The 20,047-nt window shown below is 42.7% G+C and overlaps 1 long non-coding RNA gene across 3 annotated transcripts; it reads left to right on the top strand.

Moving 5' to 3' along the window:
- Positions 1–11,997: 11,997 nt before the first annotated feature.
- Positions 11,998–19,380, top strand: LOC109940787 (uncharacterized). 3 transcript variants are annotated; one of them, XR_002748847.2, is made up of 6 exons: positions 11,998–12,408; positions 16,885–17,240; positions 17,336–17,457; positions 17,593–17,647; positions 17,928–18,098; positions 18,191–19,380. It is a non-coding gene; the product is annotated as an uncharacterized lncRNA (long non-coding RNA). The 3 variants fall into 3 exon arrangements; XR_002748846.1 differs by having other exon boundaries at positions 12,018–12,570; XR_004851547.1 differs by having other exon boundaries at positions 12,048–17,240.
- Positions 19,381–20,047: the final 667 nt, after the last annotated feature.

Raw genomic sequence — 20,047 nt, 5'->3', positions numbered from 1 at the left:
TCTCCAATCCACATATCAAAAGCAACTTCTCCATCCTTTTAAAGCAAAGTTACTCATTAATCTTAAATAGGGAGATCATAATCTGCTGCTACCCTCTTTTTGCCCTATAAGCCACATCCTTGTTTTCCCTCTGATCCCTGCCTTTGTTGCGATCTCAATTATGATTGTGAGACTTGGTCATTTTCAGTTTCAGAGATGGAAAAAGAGCCACTTGACATGGTTGAGAACTCGGTTCGAGTCATCGAGACACATGTCGACATCATTCGCAGTCTAGTGACTGATGGGGTTGTGGATACTAGTGAACCGGAATCAGTGTACACACTTAAGACCACTTTGTTTCATATTGGAGATGTATGCGACATGCTTGAGAAGTGTGCTCTGTCCATCAAAAAGTATGCTGACTCCAAGAGGGCTAAAATTATTCAAGATGAAGCCCTGCAATATGCTGAAGATGGTGAAGCTGCAGATGATTTGGAGGAACTCCCAAGCCCAGATCTCCTTACTCAAGCCGACATATTGGAAAAATATTTTGGAATTGAATATGATAGCGACCAGTCAAGGGGTTGTTGATGTTTAGTCCTAAACAACACGATATGAGTATCGTAGGTTTCACTCTAGGGTTGTAGTACTGGTATGCACAAGGTTGTAGTACTGGTATCCCTGCCTTTGTTGCGATCTCAATTTTGATTGTGAGACTTCTCTCATACTCTCTCTTTAGCATTATTCTAGTTGTCGATCATGTCAAAAGCTTGATAATGTTTTTTGTATGAACCTCTTAGAGAGTGTCAAGTCAATGAACTATCTTCGAGTACTATTGGGAAGTGGATCTCTTTGACGTATTTGTTTTCCCTAGTGATATCGATGGTGCCGAGTAGCACCAAATTTGGACTTGTGTCCATATCTATAGATGCTAGTAGTTGAGCACTAGCGCCTACAATCTTGACTACCTCATCCCTATTCTCTGTTTGGGACTTATATGGAGAATGGCTTCGGCTGAATGCCTGAATCGGGCCGGGAAGCACGGAGCAGATAGAAGTGCACTTTCCAATGCAGTTAGATAGAGAAGGCATGGATGTGATGTTATAATGCTGAAGGACCCCAAGAAGAGATTATGACATATCATTTACCACCACTGCCCGTTATTTGTGGGCTTCACCGAGGGCTGGAAACATTTAGTGGCAGCAAACGACCTTCGGACTGTGGACGTCTGCGAGCTTGTTAAGGGGCCAGACGATGGTGAGCCGGTGTACTCTATCCGGATGTAGATGAAGACACCCGCAAAAATGGAAGGATTTAGATGAAGACACCCGCAATAAGCTATGGGCTAAGTTGTCTGAGTCATTCAAGGTCCCAAAAGGCATAGAGGATGCAGTAAGGAAGTCGATGCTCTCTGCTATGGCCAAGATGTTTCGTGGGTGGAAGGCCGAGATGAATAGGGAATTTGTTAAGAAGAATAAGGTTCCTCCGCCCAAGAAAATGGGGAAAATTACTCAAGCTCAGTGGGAGGAATTTGTTCGTAAGAAGATCGAACTAAAGGCCAAAGAACTGGGCAAAACTAATTCTCAGAGAGTGAAGATGAACAAACACCCCCATCGCCTGGGGTCAACCGGATATCACCATAAAGTTGTGCAGTGGAACAAGATAATCGAGGAAGCTATAGCTAACGACACTTTGGACCCAATATTAAAAGATATCGATGAGCGAGTTATTCGTTGGATCTTAGGTCGGGCATGTTTGAGTGAGGACGGCAAACTTTTGCATCCAGAATTGGTAGGCGAAGTTTCGACAAAAATTCAAGAATATGCAGATAAGAGAAAGAAGGGCGAATTTAAGCCTCGGAGGGAGAATGACGTACTAACTGCAGCACTAGACAATCCTGAACACACTGGACGGGCTCGGGGAATCTCTTCTAAGATTTCCTGGAGAGAGGCATTTCCAGAGTATGCGGCGTCATATAGGAAATACGAGAAGACGAAAAGGACCCTTGAAGAGACTATTAATGAAAGGGTACAAAAGGCTATTAATGACATGATGAACAAAATGAAGAAAACAGAATGCATATCATTTGAACTCAAGCCAGGCCACATGAGTCCACCTATAGTCCCTAGCAGCGTAGGATCTGTGCAAGAATTCGTATCGGGCACCAAGTACCCTGTAGACGATACTGTTGAGGACAAGCCTTGCTTTCTTCATATTTCAATCAATCGATCTGGGACAAAAACAAAACAAGCTGCTATTGGTTTGGTAAAACCAGGACTTGTTAACTACAAGGATAATCCTGTCTCGCCACACTATGTTGTGGTCCAAGTTCTAGAGATCACAGACAGTGGTTGTGAAGATTGGGAGATAGACTTTCCAGTTGAGGGGATCATAACTTTGCAGGAGGCAATGAACGAGTTGGTCCTTTGGCATCGACGCGACATCAAGTTGGGTGATGAGCCGATATTAAGCCGTGTATCGCGTCATAAGTCACCAACGCCGAATTCAACACCAATTCAACAGAAAGATAGTTCGATCATTCCATACCCCATGGTGCAGGAAAATATAGCACCGACCTCCACAAAAATCATTGAAACAATCATATCACCTCTTGCGAAGGAACTCGATGAGGGGGACATAGACAAAATTGTTCCTTAGAATGTCGACGCAAACATCAAAAAAGAAGCAAAGGTTGACACCAATGTTGAAGGGCCAACTACTTCAAAGAAAATTCATCAGCGAATCGCCACTGACGATTTCAAGAAACCGTCAAAATCAGTGGCACGCTACCTGCAAAAATTGTAGAGAGTTATGACAAATCAATCAAAAGCGGAATCAGCATCTCGTGGAGTATGCACACGGTCCCAAATAGACAATTTCGAAGTATAGGAAGAAGATGGAATGATTCATACTCGAGAATCATTACGTCTTAAAATCAATATCCCGATATACAAGAAGGAGGTTGTTCCTCCTAAATTTGTGAATGGGAGGCCGTTCTTGACGACGGTGCAACTTTCTAAGTTGTCGACTCCGGAGATTAGAATGCATGAGTGGTACATGGTGGCTAGAAACAAATACAAACTCGAGGACTTCACATTTGTTGTGCCAGAAGATGCATTTTGGAGCAAAGATAATATAGATCCTGTGCGACATTTATTCTTTGACGATCTCTGGTCGTTGTACCACCGACAAAGGATGGAAACCAACTACTTAACCCTCTTTTTCTTGTAAGTACCTCTAAACTTTCATATTTGTTAGTTTTGTACACGCACACATAAACGAGAGTCTAACGATTAACACTTTTACACGTAGGATGCAATACATGGATGATAAGAAGAAACAACTTAAGACAGGGTTTCTTGACCCGTTGATGTTATCCCAAGCTCGCTACAAAGAAGTTGCTCGGAGACATGGAGAAGAATACAAAGACTTGGATGATGCTGAATTTGAGAAAGCCGTCAAACAGAATCAGAGAAAAAAATGAAGGTAATGGCGACATATATTGGACGAGCCATGTATAATCATGTACAACATGGCAAGGACTTAATAATAGCTCCGCACCACTTTAAGTAAGTTCTCGACATGGTTTTGAACTACAAATTATGGCAATTGTGATCTTAACATGTGTTTTCGTCTATGTCTATATAGTGACCACTACATTTGTATCATGATCTTTCCAAAGCATGGTAAAGTCGTGGTCTTCGACTCACTGAGAATGGAAAAGGCTACGTATAATGACTTCTTGAAGATTTTAGAGAAGTATGAATATTATTGCACACTTGTACTTATTACAACTTAACAAATGTATTCTTAATCTCACAATGCTATTCTTATATGCAGTGCATACCGTTTTTATTGGAAAGATCTTGGCGACGAACATCAAGAGGACAAGCCTAATTTGTCAATATCATTATTTCCATATGGTGACAAACAACCTCCGGGTACTGTCCTATGCGGTTATTATGTATGCAAATGGTGTCGTGTCACCTTCCATTACATGGTCAATCGTGAGGATATAAGTTCGCTATCATTGTCTATGTTGCAATTTTTATGTTATATTGTTGCTGATCACATTACTCTTAGCACTGTTTGCTTTTTGCTTTCATTGCAGGTTCCTAAATCCAAGATCAATGCTGAATGGTTAGAAAGAGATATGGTTTCCGTCGACGTGGCTAAGGTTGTAAAAGACTTGCTTTACTTTATGCGCCGTGAAGTTCTTCATCAACAAGGGCTATTCTACAATACAAATGGAAATTTGCAACACTTCCCAGAACTAAGTTTGTACACGATATCACACAGTGTTTAGATCTTTAGTTAGGAACTTTAGATGTTTAGTTGTCTATGGAACTTTGAGATGTTGAGTTGTTATGCAACTTGATATGTGTATAAATCTGTGTATGATGGAACTTGATATGTGGATGAATCTGTGTATGGAACTTGTTATGCAACATATCTGTGTTTGAATCTGTGTTTGAATCTGTTATTAATTCTGTATATGAATCTGGAATCTGTATATTGAAATACAGTCGGACTTATATTTAAAACCGCCTGTGATGTGTGGCTAACACAAGAGGCTAGGATTAGAAACCGCCTGTGATGTGTGTCTATCATAGGCGGTTCCTTTAAACTGGACCGCTTATGATGTGTGTCTATCACAAGCGGTTTTTGATTGACCGCCTGTGATGTTGTTTTACATCACAAGCGGTGCACCACAAGCGGTTCCTGGAACCGCCTGTGTAGAGGCTAACCGGACCGCCTGTACAGAGGTTTATTGTGATGTTGTTTTACATCACAGGCGGTGCACCACAAGCAAGTTCATCCATGATTATTTTGTGTGATCATATGTCCAATTTCTATGTGCAAATGTATGTTTGAACCATACTATATGTAAAATACGAGTAGTACCATTTTTTGTATCCATGCGAATGCAATTCACTACCGGAATTACGTTCTTTGCCGCTATTTTACACTCGACAAACATTTTATCGACAAAGAATTTTTTGCCGAGTGTCGAAAAGCACTCGGCAAATAAAAACACTCAGCAAATTAAGAATAGCAAAAAACCAAAAAATAGCAAAACTTTTTTTATATTATATGTACAACCACTACCTATTACCATACCTATCGCCCAATCAATTTTCACTATTATTTTGAATCAAATTTACATGTTTTGTTAATGGTAAATCTCACAACCTCTCTCGCGCATACCCTTCTCTACCACTACATTACTACATCAATTATGTCTATACTACGTTTTCATTCCTCATGTACTATAACAAACCGAGAGTAATTTGATTATTTAAGACACTAATTGAATTCATTTGAAAACGTGACCAACTATAAAGTTGCATAACTTTTTAAGGTCTACAAGTTCTATTTTTATAGTTTCTACATCCGAGGTCGTTTACAAAATTTGAATTTCAAATTTGAAAACTTCACACGGATTTTTCAATGATAAAATGATCTCAAATCAAAAAATTGTCAATTACAAAGTTTCATTACATTTCAAGACCTACAACTTTTATTTTGGTGGTTTTTCCATCCGAGGTAGTTTCAAAAATTCAGATTTTAAAATTCAAACATAGTTTTGCATGATAAGATGAGTTCAAACCAAAACATTGTCAACTACAAAGTTTCATAACTCTTCAATACCTACAACTTTCATGTTGGCGGTTTTTTCTTTCGAGGTCGTTTTTAAAATTCAAATTTTAATTTTTTTTGAATTCAGACGTAGTTTTAGTTAACAAGATGACTTCAAATGAAAAAGTTGACAACTACAAAATTCTAACTTCTCAAGATCTACAAAGTTTCTTTTGTTGTTTGGTCATTTGTTCATCTCACATGATGATTCTAACAATATGCACAAATCTAATACATCTCTCGTAGTTTCATAAACTACGAGAGAGGTATAGGTTTTATGAACAAATTTACTTTTATTTTGTCATATGAAGAAATGTTTAAAATATAAATTGTACATCATGATGAGTTATACAAATTTGTAGTTGAAAACTTTTTCATTTGAATTAATTTACTGCATTAAAATGTGATTTTTAAATTGTCTTTGCCTAGTGTTGAAAAAAAGCACTCGGCAAAGAAGCTATTTGCCGAGTGTTATATATGTCCCCTTGGATCAACATCATGTGGTTCAAATTAGAAGTTTGCATGGTTGCACCAGATACGTTCCCGTTATATATTTGACACTCGCCAAACAAGCTTTTTGTCGAGTGTTAAAAAAGCACTCGATAAAGAAACTCTTTGCCGAGTGTAAAAAATAAAACACTCGGCAAAGAGCTTATTTGCCGAGTGTTTTCTTTTACCGATGGTTTTTGTTTGGCACTCGGCAAAGAGTTTATTTGCCGAGTACCCAAAAAAACACTCGGCAAAACATTTGGCACTCGGCAAAGAGCCGAATTTCGGTAGTGATTGTGAAATGTTTGAAAAGTCTACATGTTTTTATATGCAATTGAAACCTACTATCGACGTGTATTGAGCAAACAGGAGATTTGTCAATGGATTTTGTCGATGGTTATCGTTGGTGCCTTTCCTGGGCGCCAATCACTCCGTGAGAACCGGCGACTCCGCTCTCTGCACAGGCGCGGAAGGTCCGCGACCAGGGGCCAGATGCTCCGCGACCTAGAGCAGGGCTTAGGGTTTCCTGCCTGACGGCCGGATGGTCCGCGCCTACAGGCCGGATGGTCCGCGCGTGCTCAGGGGCGGTGCCTGGATCTCGCTCCCGGGAGGGACCCCGTCGGGGAAGAGAGATCCTAGGTGTTGTCTAGGATCAGTAGGCCGGCCTAGACTCCTCTAATCGACATAGAGTCGAAGAGAAGCAGAGAATTTGGGGATTGGAAGGCTAAACTAGAACTAGACTAGAACTACTCCTAAATGTACAAGAAATAAATGCGAGATGAACTGATTATTGATTCGATTGATGATGCTTAATCGACCGTAATCCTCTGTATTTATAGAGGAGGGGGATGGACCCTTTATAAACTAACCTCCCGAGCTAATTCCGCGAATTTAGCTAACAACCGTAGCACAAAACTCAAAACCCTAATCTGCTCTGCGCACGCGCGGACCGTTCGGTCCTCATTTTGGTGCTCAACATATGCCTCTGTCTTTTGGTGGAGCTGAGCGAACCAAAAGCAACTAACCCGATGTGATCACATCGGTTTTCTTAGGCATCTTGCCACCTACTAGAATAGTACGCAAGGGTCTTGGTCCCGATGGTTAACTCAATAGACGTGACCCGTTTAGCTTTGATCGAACTGTCAGTCCCAACACCGCCGAGTTTCGTACTGGTCCTGACCAATTCGTCATCTTGCTTTCCTAATTTTTTGAGTGTTCTGGCATAGCTCCGTAGTCGACCAGGTATTCTCCTTGCAGGTCGTCTTCCTCCATGGGTGTCGGTACGTCGTTGGAGGTGTCTTGGTGTAGTGCGGACGGTTCGGCCTCACGGATCGGACGGTCCAATGCATCCGCGCGTGGTCCGGTCTTTATAGCCGGACTGTCTACCGTACATGCAGAGAGCTGCACAGTTGTTGTTTTATTTTTCGCCTTTGTGGCTGTTTGGTTTTCCTCAGCGACCTTTGGTCTCCATCTCTTCTGTGGTGGCGGGTACTGCGGATGGTGTCATTGAACATCTTTTCTGCCTCCTTTTCCTGGTTCTCCTTTGCTCTTAGGCGCTGTAATTTTTGCTTTTGTGATCGTGTCAATCCCAATGGGCACCATCGGGGCCTGGAGTATTTTGGATCGATTGTTTTGTTGACAGTCGTGTCTGCTTTTTTGCTTGTGTTGGCCGATTCACCAATCATCGGTCCTTCAACATCTGTCGTTCCTATTTTGATGACTTCTCCTTTTATCGTCCTATTGCAGGCTGTAGCTATATGCCCCTCTCTGGATTAATCAGTCTTTGCGTCCGAGTGGTCCGAAAATATTGTTGGGCCCGTGCTCGTGGACCAGACTGAGGGGCTTTAAATCGGTCTTGTACTGGAGGCGTCAACCTACCAAAAACAGATGATTGAGGTGCCCCTAGGCGGGGTATTGTGGTATCCTGAATGGATATGGTGGCACACCTCACATCTGATTCGGGATATATGGTGGCGGTAGTATGTATGTATAATGACATGACATGGGTGTACGTGGAGGTGGAAGTGTCCACACAGGTGCGTTAGGTCTTAATTGAACATTATGACCTCCTGTCCTTTCTGATTGGTGAGGTGGTCCAATCGGCCTAACCTGCTGTCGCTCCTGGGTGGGTAAGCGAGGTCGCTTTGGTGGTCGGTCACTGGGCCCGACCTTATTTTTCACATATTTAGACAATAATTGATCAAAGGTCAGACTGGATTTGACCAACCGACCAGCTTCCTCGAACGTGTTAGTTTTCCACGTACCTATTTCTGGTTGTCGTGGTTTGAAGGTATGTGGTCGCCGTGGCTCCTTGGCGTTGCCAGACCGTGTACTGGAATGACCCAGACTGTCTGGCGAGGTATCAGACTGTCCGCGTCTGTGTACCAGACCGTCCACGATGCGCAGAACAAGTTCCCGCGTTCGGTCACCTGTTTGCGATTGCCCCCAGCGTTTGTGATGGTAACCTTCAGAGTCTCCCCTCTATCAGGAGTCTTCTCGCCAACCACCTTCCTGCAATAAATTTTATTATTCCCATCGGCCTTTCGTGCATTGCCGATAATGACTTCCTTGCCTTCGCCCTTATCGGTCGTGCCGGGCCGAATTAGGACTTTCTTGCCCTCGAAGTCGATTACATTCATTGGGAAGGGCTCTGTCTCCTCCTGAAATTTCAATCGTCCCTCATTAATGGCCGATTGGATTTGTCGTCGAAACACATTACAATCTTTAGTGGCATGTGAAAATGAGTTGTGCCACTTGCAACATGCGTGATGTTTTAGTTCATCGGCGGGTGGAATACTATAATCTATCTTAATGTTGCCATTTTTAGTAACTCATCGAATATCTTATCGCATTTGCCAACATTGAATGTAAACTTAACCTCCTCTTGATGTTTCTTTTGAACTGGCTGCAAGGAGGAACAAGTCGAAGACTTGGTTTGCTTGGGCCAAACCATTTCGGCAGCGTAAACTTCCTTTGATTCGTCGTCCGAACTATTTTGATGGCATTCTATTATATGGACATCGTGACGAACTGTTTTGGCTAGTTCTTTGCTTTGGCTTTCACAAGCCAAAGCTCATTGATGTAACTGTGCTAGCGTAAAGAACTCGACGCCCTCTAATCTCTCTTTTAAATAATAGCGCGATCCATCAAAGGCTAACCCCGCCAATTGTTTTTCTGCTAAATGAATTTGAAACATCGGTTTCTTGTATCTCGGAATCTCCTGATGTAATCATTAACCGATTCATCTTTCCCTTGTCGTAAGGCCACTAGGTCTACTAAATCTAGCTCGTAATCACCAGAGAAGAAATGGTCAAGAAAGTTTTGTTCTAAGTCTCCCCATGACAAAATGGAATTAGGAGGGAGCGTGGCATACCATGCGAATGCAGTCCCTATTAAAGATAATGAAAATAAACGCACACGGAATGCTTCGGTGTCGGCCAATTCTCCTAATTGTGCTAAGAACTTGTCTATATGCTCACGCGTGCTCTTTCCTTGGTCACCCGAAAACTTTTGTGAATTCGGGTATTCTGGTCCCCTATGGGTATGTGAGACGGTCAAATTGGCTATCATAAGGTTTCCGATATGACTGCCCCCTAGGGATTATGCTAACTCCGAGCTTATCTCGGAACGCCCCAGCTATTTCCTCTCTTACTATATCGATGGCAGCCAGTGGGAGACCACCGACTCTTTGGTCTTATACGGGTGAGGTTATTTGGATGTTGGTATGTTATTTTCTTCCCATTGGTTTGGGTTTTGCGACGCGTTAATACATGTCCAATGAGGCTCATAGGACTGGCCATTTCCTTCTGGCCTTCTAGGGGCCGGAAAGTACTCACTCTCACGGGTTTGGTAGGTTATATTATGGTGTTGGTGTGTCGTATGGTGTGATGGGGAGTCTAGCTGGGACGGATGCAGAGTTGGATATCCATCCTCCTCAAAAAACTTTGTGCTAGACTGTCCGGTTAAATACGCGGACCGTTCGGCTACGTGCGCGGACTGTTTGGCGCCATACGCGGACTGTCTGAATGGGTTATCTAGGGTTATCAAGGTATGTGGCGGCTTGGGTGCAGGCCTCGATAATTCACTTCTAAAAATGGGACCGGCTGCCGCTGGCTCGGACGGTCCGTGCTCATGTGCGGACGGTCCGGACATGCGCAGATCGGTGAGTTTATCATCGATGTGCGTAGGAGGCTGTGGTTTTCTAGAGTAAGTGTACCTCAGCATCCCATAAAGGGGTTGTGACTGGTCGTGACAACCTGTAGCCGATGAATCACGCGTGTATTCCCTCAGTTCAACCTCGTGCGAAGGAAAATTTGCAATAGTAGACTTATCAAGCGCACGCACTAGCATTTTATGATCATTTTGTATATCCCCTACGATATGTTGCATCTTCTCTCGTTGTTCGTCTATGTAAGCTTTAAGAGATTGGAGCTCATTGGTGCTACTTACATTGGGGATATATGTATTAGGTCGGAGCGAAGCCAGATCTGTCGCCCGTTGTCGAACGACTTTGTTGTTCCTGTCCACCTTGAAATCGGCCAGCAATTTTGCCTTTGCTTTCTGGATCAGCTGCTCCTGGCGCTCCTCGAACAGGAGCTGTTCTTCTGCCGGCATGGTTTCCCATGTCGGCTTGATGATAATGCTGGTGGAAACTTCAGAGCTATCCTTTGAACTGGCCATTGAGGGCCAATTTTGATAGGTCTATATGAAATCGTCTCCAGCGGAGTCGCCAAAAGCGTCTTGGTGCCTTTTTTGGGCGCCAATCACTGCGTGAGAACCGGCAACGGTGCTCTCTGCACAGGCGCAGACGGTCCGCAGCCAGGGGCCGGACGGTTCGCGACCTGGAGCAGGGCTTAGGGTTTCCTGCCTGACGGCCGGACGGTCCGGGCGTGCGCAGGGGCGGCGAAAGTCACCGGCGACGCCTGGATCTCGCTCCCGGGAGGGACCCCGTCGGGGAGGAGAGATCCTAGGTGTCCTCTAATCGACGTAGAGTCGAAGAGAAACGAAGAATTTAGGAATTGGAAGGCTAAACTAGAACTAGACTAGAACTAATCCTAAATGTACAAGAAATAAATGCGAGATGAACTGATTATTGATTCGATTGATGATGCTTAATCGGCCGTAATCCTCTGTATTTATAGAGGAGAGGGTTGGACCCTTTACAAACTAATCTCCCGAGCTAATTCCCCGAATTTAGCTAACAACCGTAGCACAAAATTCGGAACCATAATCTGCTCTACGCATGCGCGGATCGTCCGCACCACCAGTGCGGACCGTCCGGCCCCAGGACCGGACCGTCCGGTCCTCATTTTGGTGCTCAACTGTTATCCTTGCAATCCTCGATAACAACCGAGCGATAATCAATGGTTAATTGGTTATCGACTATTTTGACGAGCGATAATCGTATACCCCTGTCGCAGGATTAGAATGCTTTCATCTTGTTCATAGTCAAGCTGTCGGTTCTCTCAATAACAAAGGCTATCAATGGCAGCAGCGACGAGAACCCATCGTCAATTTGAAACCCATGAACGACTCGAACCAAATTGATGAACTTAAGCAAAGGATAACTTTTTTTTGCTTTGCATGTAGCTTGTGCCATCGGACTCGGAGGGTATTGATGGGGGCACGACTGGCGACGGCCGATGCACGGCAGAGCAGACCCCGTGGCCGTGGTCTAGCCAGGTCCAGTGACTATGGTCGATGCATGGATTTTGCAAATATGCATGGAGTGAAGATGTGGAGTATTTCATATGATGTTAGATGTAGACATATCTCTACTACTCTATAAGATTATAATGTAAACCATCAGTACACGGTAGCTCTGCCTCATGTAAACCATCAATTTGTGCATCGTGGCTCTGCTTCCCTCTGCTTTCTCTCCGACAGGTGGGCCCAAAATGTCGTTTCAGCCGTCCACTCCCAACGCCCGCCCGTTCCTCGAGATGGCCGTCGCCCCGAAACCCCCATTCGCGCCTCATCCCGCTGCACACTCCCCACCCTCCCCGCTAGGGTTTTGCCACCATAGTCGCTGCCGTTGTATAGAGGCTCCTCTCCCGTCGCGCCTCCTCGTTATCCCTCTTCGTGATCCTCCGCCGCAGTGCTGCCCAGGAGCAGTCGCTGCTGGTGCACCTAGCCATCCTCGTGACGGTCTCCTGCCTTGGCTTCTAGCACGATGGCATGGTGGGGACGGCTACGTCTCGACGTGCCCCGGCTTCCCCTCCGCTCCTCGTGCCTCGTAGTAGCGATGGAGTCCCTAGGCGTGCGGTGGCGGTGGTCACCAACTGGTCATCTTCTCTAAAGGTCACCCATTTCTCCTATTCCTCAATCGGACGACGCTGTACCAAATCTCCACACGTTGCTTGGGTTGCTTGGTATGCTAGAACCGATTCGGTTGATCGACTGGTTGGTACATGTGTCGTTTGATTGACTGGTTGGAATGGGTACTTTTCATGGGAATCAGAGGTAAATTTAGGTTTCATATTTTTTTATTTATTTGCCACTTTTGTTTATTTATTTTTCACTCTTGTAATTGTTGCTCTTAGGACCGTGGTTGTTGATTTGTTGTCCTCTAATTCTCTAGTCATTAGATATTTGGTAGACCTCCGCTTTATTTTCATGGAACCTTAGCTTGTTGCCCTATTAACCCATAACTGACATAAAGATGTCCTTCACAATCACATATTTGTGCAAAGTGAGTTGCTGTAAGGCTCCATCCGAAGAATTTAGAGGATTTAGCTCATGGTGCTGACATTGGTAGTTGTGTTGAGTTGCAACCAGTGTATTAAATCGCGGGCTAAGAGGTTTAGCGGCTGGGTTCCAGAACAGCTAAGTCCAGCTATAACCGGCTATAGCGGAAGCTAAACATTTTAGCGGATTTGCAAAAAAATAGAGTATAAATTTAACACAGATGAATAGACGACAACTTTGATAGTCATACATATTGCCATACATATAGGAGTTCAGCTCTATACATGACTGCTGTAAAATGTCTGAGCAGCTTAACTTAAAACAAAATGTCTAAGCTCCAAGACATTGAGATCATTAGTTTAGTTCACAGTTCACCCAAAATGACTGTCCACAAGGTCAAATATAACATTGTAATCTAGCATCAATCAGAATCAAAGGCATGTGGAGACTTATCAGATTCAGAGGATTCCATTGCAATGTCACCATCTTCTGAATCTGATGAGGACTGCTGCACTTGAACTTGAACATCACGCATCAGAGACTGGAGGCTTCTTAACTTCTTTCTAGGCTTCATAGACCTCTTTCTTTTTGCTTGTACTTGAACTTGTGCTTGTGATGTTTGTTCTCCCTGTGATCTTCCATCTTGCGCTGGTTCAACAACATCATTCGGAAGAGGTACAATACCAGTAATGAATTCATTGTCATCATCACCAACAACATCATCTACTTCCCTCTCTAAAGGATGTTTGTCTATTCTCTCCTTCTTTCCCCTTAGCTTGGAGTTAAATTTAACAAACACAAGGTCTCTCATCCTATCATGAAGTAGCCTGTTTCTCCTTTTTGTATGAACCTATGAGTGAAATTGTGAACATAAGATAACATGTTTGAAACAAGATTTGAAACAGTACAATAAATATGGTTTTCTATGCATTTGGATAGTAGAGCTTGCAGTTTTACTACTAAAAATATTCACAAGTGGCCAAATAGATCCCACATAAGTGTATTTACCTGTTCAAATACGGACCAATTTCTCTCACAAGCTGAGGAACTACATGTTAGATTTAGAATTTTTGAAGCCAATATCCTCAGATTAGGTGTGTTTGTACCATGGTTTAGCCACCACTTTGCTGCATAAACAAGTTAATAATTACATAATTGTGAAAGAGGCAAGAAACAAATTGAATTCTGAAACCATATATTCAAAATAGAATCACCTGGATTAAAGTTCTTGTTTCTCCTTTGCCTTATGGCAATTTCATGTCCAAATGTCCCTTGTTGATCTTGGTACATGTAGAGTTCTTCAATTATTTTGTCTTGTGTTTCTTCATCACCAATCATCTTTGTAATGCAATTAATCACTCCAGATCTAAAGGATCCATCATGCTCATTTCAGACTTCTTTGGATAATAAAAGTAAGGATTCAAGTAGTACCCAGCTAAGTGAAGCGGAATTTTGAGCTTGCTATCCCACCGCTTATCAATAATATCCCAAGCAACTTTGTAGCGGCTCTCATCATTGTCAAACCTCTCAGAAATTTCTTTCTTTGCCTCAAGCATTAATCCATGAAAGAATTCCATTGCCGGTACATCACTGTCCAGTCTCCTCAACACATTTGCCAATGGTTCAAAAAAATTTACAGCTATATCAACATTTTTCCAAAAGGTTTCAGATCTCACAACTTTATTGGCTTTCTTTCCCTTGTCCTTTTTCAAGTAACCCAACTCATTAAGTTCATCTGATCTGAACAACCTTGTCAATTCTTTCTTGTTATCAAGCAAGCTTTTCAAGTTCAAGTAGGTAGTAGCAAATCTAGTAATCCTAGATCTCACCAAGTCTTTCTTCAGAAACTTTCTCATCAAATCTAACACCCTTGTGTGAGCATACAAGAAATTAGTGATCTGCCTTGCACTTGTGATAGTTTGCTCCACTGGCTCAAGCTTCCCATGATCCTCTAGCATGAGATCTAGGCAATGAGCAGCACATCCATTCCAAAATATTGAGGGCCTCTTTGCTGTCAATAGGCTTGCTGCTGCTGTATTGACACTAGCATTATCAGTCACCACTTGGACAACATTTGCCTCCCCAATCTCCTCTATGCATTTGTCCACAAGGTCAAATATGTACTTACCATCTTTTCTCTCACCCGAGCAGTCCACTGAATCTAAGAAGCAAACTCCATGAGCACTATGGACGACTAAATTCATCACTCCCCTACCCTTCCTATCTGTCCATGCATCTGTCATGATTGTACATCCTGTTTGCTCCCATGATTCCTTGTGGTTCTTGAAACCATCCAATACCTTTTGTTTCCTTTTCTGCAAGAATGGTCCACTCATCTCATAAGGACTAGGCCCTCTCAAACCTTTACCAAATTGCCCAATGGCCTCAAGCATAAGTGCAAAGCTAGGAAGGGTGACTGTGTTGTGTGCAATACTAGCTTCATAAAAAAACTGACATATGTACTCACAAGCCTTATCCCTTCTCTCTTCTCTTTTCTGAGTTGACAATGTTGTTTGAACCTTGTTGCTAAGGTTAATTCCTTTATGCATCATCTGAACAGATTCTTCAATAGTAGAAGGTTTATAAAATCTGTCAATAGTGCCACCACGTACCACTGTTCTACAGCTAAGGCTACTAGAACCTTTTGTTGGCTTTTGCTTCACCACAAGGACTTCATTCCCAAGATCAATATCCACTTGCTCACAACTTTCATCTTCTGAGATGTCTAAGTTAATTTCATCTCTCTCTTTCCTTTTCTTTTGCTTTATGGTCCTTTTCTTCTGTATTCTTTGTAAGCAAAGCAATCATATCTTCTTTCACATCACTTGGAACCTTCAAACACTTTGTAACATTATTCCCTTTAATACCAGCAAGGTGCCACTTAATTCTTGTAATCCCAGCTTTGCATAGCTTGTCACAGTACTTGCACTTCAGCCAATGCTTCTTGTTTGCATCTGGGCAAAAACAATGAGCCCAGGCTACATCATCTGAGTTGATAATAGCTTGTGGTGCTGCTGCATTTGATACAGAGGCAGAGGCGACACTTGATGGAATAACTACACAATTTGAAGACACATAATGCATAATATTAGGAAAATGAAAAGCTTTAAATAGATGAACATCTATTGAAGAATGTGTTGCAGCCTACCGCCTACATCAATGGAACTACTACAACTATTTTAATCACGTATAAAGCAAGATACTGATAAGAAATTTAATTGTCATTACAGTATTGCTTGCCACTACGACGTACGTTCTGGCATGTGAAACCTTGACTTCTTCAAAAATACGAGTTGCAATATTGCTTGTATTCAGGTTTCAAAGTATATTCGTGTTGGAAATCCATAAAAAGCAGTTAGCGCTAACCAAATGTTCATCAAGCTTGTGAGCCAGAGTAGGGATCAATAACGAAACAAAAAAATAAGTAAAAATCATGAACGCTAATTATTCCACTGCATTAAAAAAATAAGGTAAACTGGTCGAAGTGGATACATTTGTCAGCAAGAACATTTCTTCACGTTAGCACCATCTTAAATTATAGTTCAGCTGTTGACCAGGTTTAGGTACATGGTACACGGAGAAGTCAATAAAATTGTTTTAAAAAGGTATCAATAGAGTGTCCAGATTGTTAATCTATTTGCAATATCAAATGCCCCATCGCAGCTCCACCTTTTTTTTGCAGTGTCTATACTTTTATATATATCCACCATGGAATATTTTGAATTAAAGTTCATCTGAAAGAAATAGGATGATACTCAAGTGAATGATACGGTAAAACAATCATAACTACAAGTCAATTGGTTGTCTCAAAAGACATCGACGGCAGAAGTAAAGACAAACCATGAAACCGTAAAAGATGTGGAGCTTACTTTAATCACCAAAAAAATGCTGCAGAAAACATAGCTACAAGGGACTACACTACATGTCACATGAACATCTATTGAAAAATACATGCCTGTTTGCTTCTCTTGCTGAGACATGGTGTCGGCCGGTTCAACTGAACAACAATTGGAGGTTGGAGAGTGGAGAGAATACTATTGGAGTGCTGCCCTGATTGTTGCTACTTGCTTCATTGCTTGCCGCTAGCAGGGAACCAACGTGTTGAACTTGAACTGTTGAAGCTAGCCGCCGCCATCAGGTTGAAGCCAGCCGCAAGTGCCTTTTGGAAATGAGAGTCTGAGCTAGGGTTTGCAGTTTTGCACAAGAAAAGGCAGAGGGAGATAATGGGCTGGGTCGGACGCGCGCAAGAAAATGGCCCAGGTTTGATTTAGCTGCCGCTAGAAGATGGCCCATTTAACGGATTTCGCCGGCTAATAGCGGCTAATAGCGGTCAGCAAGCAATAGCGGCAGAATTGTAATCTCCTAGCGGCATTGTTTGCCAGAAGCGATCTCCGGCGATAGCGGCAGCGATCTCCGGTGATTTAAAACATTGGTTGCAACCAGAGGTTAGCTTGTCCATCCCATTTAACCTTTTCAAATTTTTTATCAACAATCACTATTTTTCTGCAGCTGATTGTGTCGATGGTCTTGTTTTCTGTAGTCCAAAAGCCTGAACTGAAGAAATATAATTGGATCTGCGAGTCCTATAAATTTGATGAGGTCTTCAGTGAAAGTGCTTCACAAAAAACTGTGTATGAGGAAGTTGCAAAGCCTATGGTTGATGTAAGTCATGCATTCCAGATGCCACTGTTTAAATAGTCTTGTTGCGCATGTATTCTACACTGAAGAATTACAGGCCATTGTTCCTTTAGAACGACGTGCATGTCTCATTACAATTCTTTTTCTATTCTTGATCAGGTATCTTCCTCTAGGATGCTTTGACCTCAGAGAAACGCCATTTATTTCATCTAAGGTAATTGTATCTAGCAACTGTCCTACATATTAATGTGATAACTAATGAAAATATATATGGTAGAGTGTTGGTTAGACATTGGTGCTGGACCAACACAAAGTTGATAATCTTTTTAATATAGTTCCATTAATGGCAAATCTAGTATGCAAGTTCTATGATGGCAGTGTCCTTCATATTTACAAGTTTGTTTACTTCCAATGCTCTATGGATTTGTGGCATACTCATGGTTTATGAGTTTATTTGGCCGATACTAATTTATACTTGTTTTATCCATTATCAGGTTCCTTCTGCTGGTATTAAGTCTTCTAAAAAACATGAATATTATGGTAGGTCGCTGTCATGCAGCGCATGATTACAAGCACGGTCTTTCCTGTGGTAGACGAGGATTAGTCTAGCACTATGCCAAGGTATAAAAGTTGTGGATGGAGGATGGAGGTTGATTCTTGTGCATGTAGGTTTGATTTATTCATTCCCAGATTGAATATGTGGTGTGTTTGATCTAGATTTATACTAATACAATCTTCCATTTCCTCTATACCTCAGGCTTGTAAATTGTAAACAATGCTCTGAGGCTATATATCGGTGTTTGGCCCGCGGGTACTGAACCAACCAATAAATGTGCTGCATGACTGACTCTAGATGGTGTGCAAGAAGACACAAGCGATTATGCTATTTTAGGCTACTCAAGGCCCTACTTCCAATAGAGAGGACACGACTTATATTACTCGCACCATGGTGCGTGTAATAGGGGTTTACAATCATTGTGGGAGAGGGGAAATCCCCAAGTCCCTAGATATGATTGAGGCAAGTTCCAATATCTAAGACAAAGTGGAGAAGTGAGCGTTTGTCTATGTGTGTCGATGTGTGGGTGTCGATCTTGATCCCCGGTCCGTGGAGGGACCACTGCCCTATTTGTACACCAAGGAGAGCGTCCTTAGTGAAGCCGGGTCTTGTATTCGAAGGAGAGATGCCTGGCGTCTAACGTGACGATGAATTGTGCAGTTGATTCATGCCTGCTCACTTCTCGTAGAGAGCCGAGGCCGCCCATGCTATAGTGGTTGTCAGGGGCGGATTCAGGCCTGTGGCCACTAGAGCCCAGGCCCTACTCTTGGGCCGACTAATTGTGTAATAGCAGCCCAAAAAATGTGAATAGTAACCATAAATAGCCCAACTAGTTCGGTTTAGGGTTTGGCTATCTAGCGTCTGCGTATTGGAGCCGAGAGCAAGAGTAGATAAGCAAGTAGCCACCAGCAAGCAAGCAGGAAGTAGCCTAGCAGCGCAGCCGAGCAGAGCAGGAGCAGCGAGCAGGCAATCCGGCGGCTGGGCAAGCAACAAGCAAGCAACTGCGCGCAGGGACGGAGGGACCGGCCACCGACTGGTTGGGCAAGCAAAAGCAAGCAGCGACTGCTTGCAAGCAGCGGCCTGCAATTGCAAGCAAGCAGCGATTCGAGCCGCGCCGCATAGGGGGCTGGCCGGCCGGGCAAGGCAAGCAAGCAGCGGGCACCGGGCAGCGACGCAGCGCAGCAAGCAGGAGCAGCAAGCAGGCAAGCAGAGCAGCGCAACAAGCACCAAGCAGGTTTGTTGACTGTTGTTGTTTGACACCGAGAAAAACATGTTGTGTTTGTGTCTAGAAAGTTTCATAATTCATAGCGATTTGTGTTACAATTACAGTGTACAATATGAAGAGAGTTCGAACAATTACATCATTTTATAAAGTCGTGTCATATCAAGAATCGAATGAAATCATTCAAAACGTACAAATTGGGACTAATTTGGATGAAAATGAAAACAATCCAGAATCACTAGATGTTGGGACTGCACAAAATAATACGGAATCAATAGATAGTGAGATTGTTGGTGATCCTGGACTTGGAAAACCAATTGAAGAGTTAGATGTGAACATTCGAGATGTTGTTAGAAGAGAGTATTTATTGTTAGGCCCTTGTCAACCAAAAGGTCACATATTCCCCAAGAAGAGAATAGGAGATAGATAAAGAAGTTTTCAGGAACCATGGTTCAAAAAGCATGAATGGTTGGAATACAGTGTTGCTAAAGATGCGGCCTTTTGCTTTTATTGTTTCCTTTTCAAGCAACCAAGAAGGGAAAACTTTGGTGTTGAAAGCTACACTGGTGCGACAGGGTATAACAATTGGAATAATGCGATTAAGTCATTTGATGTACATGTGGGTAACATTGATAGTGCTCATAATAAGGCTAGAAGATGTTTTGATGATTTTAAAAATCAAAGACAGCGTGTGTCACATGTAATGTCACAAGTGAGTAGGAAACAAGAAGAAGAATATTTGGGACGTCTTATTATTGTCTTAGGTGTTATCAGATTTCTTCTATTGCAAGGTCTGGCTTTTCGTGGTCATGATGAGTGTACTAGCTCAAATAATA

This window comes from Zea mays, chromosome 7, assembly GCF_902167145.1.
Source record: "Zea mays cultivar B73 chromosome 7, Zm-B73-REFERENCE-NAM-5.0, whole genome shotgun sequence".
In the NCBI taxonomy this organism is placed as follows: domain Eukaryota; kingdom Viridiplantae; phylum Streptophyta; class Magnoliopsida; order Poales; family Poaceae; genus Zea; species Zea mays.
The sequence above is the reverse complement of the archived record's forward strand: the minus strand, read 5'-3'. Positions and strand labels throughout refer to the sequence as shown.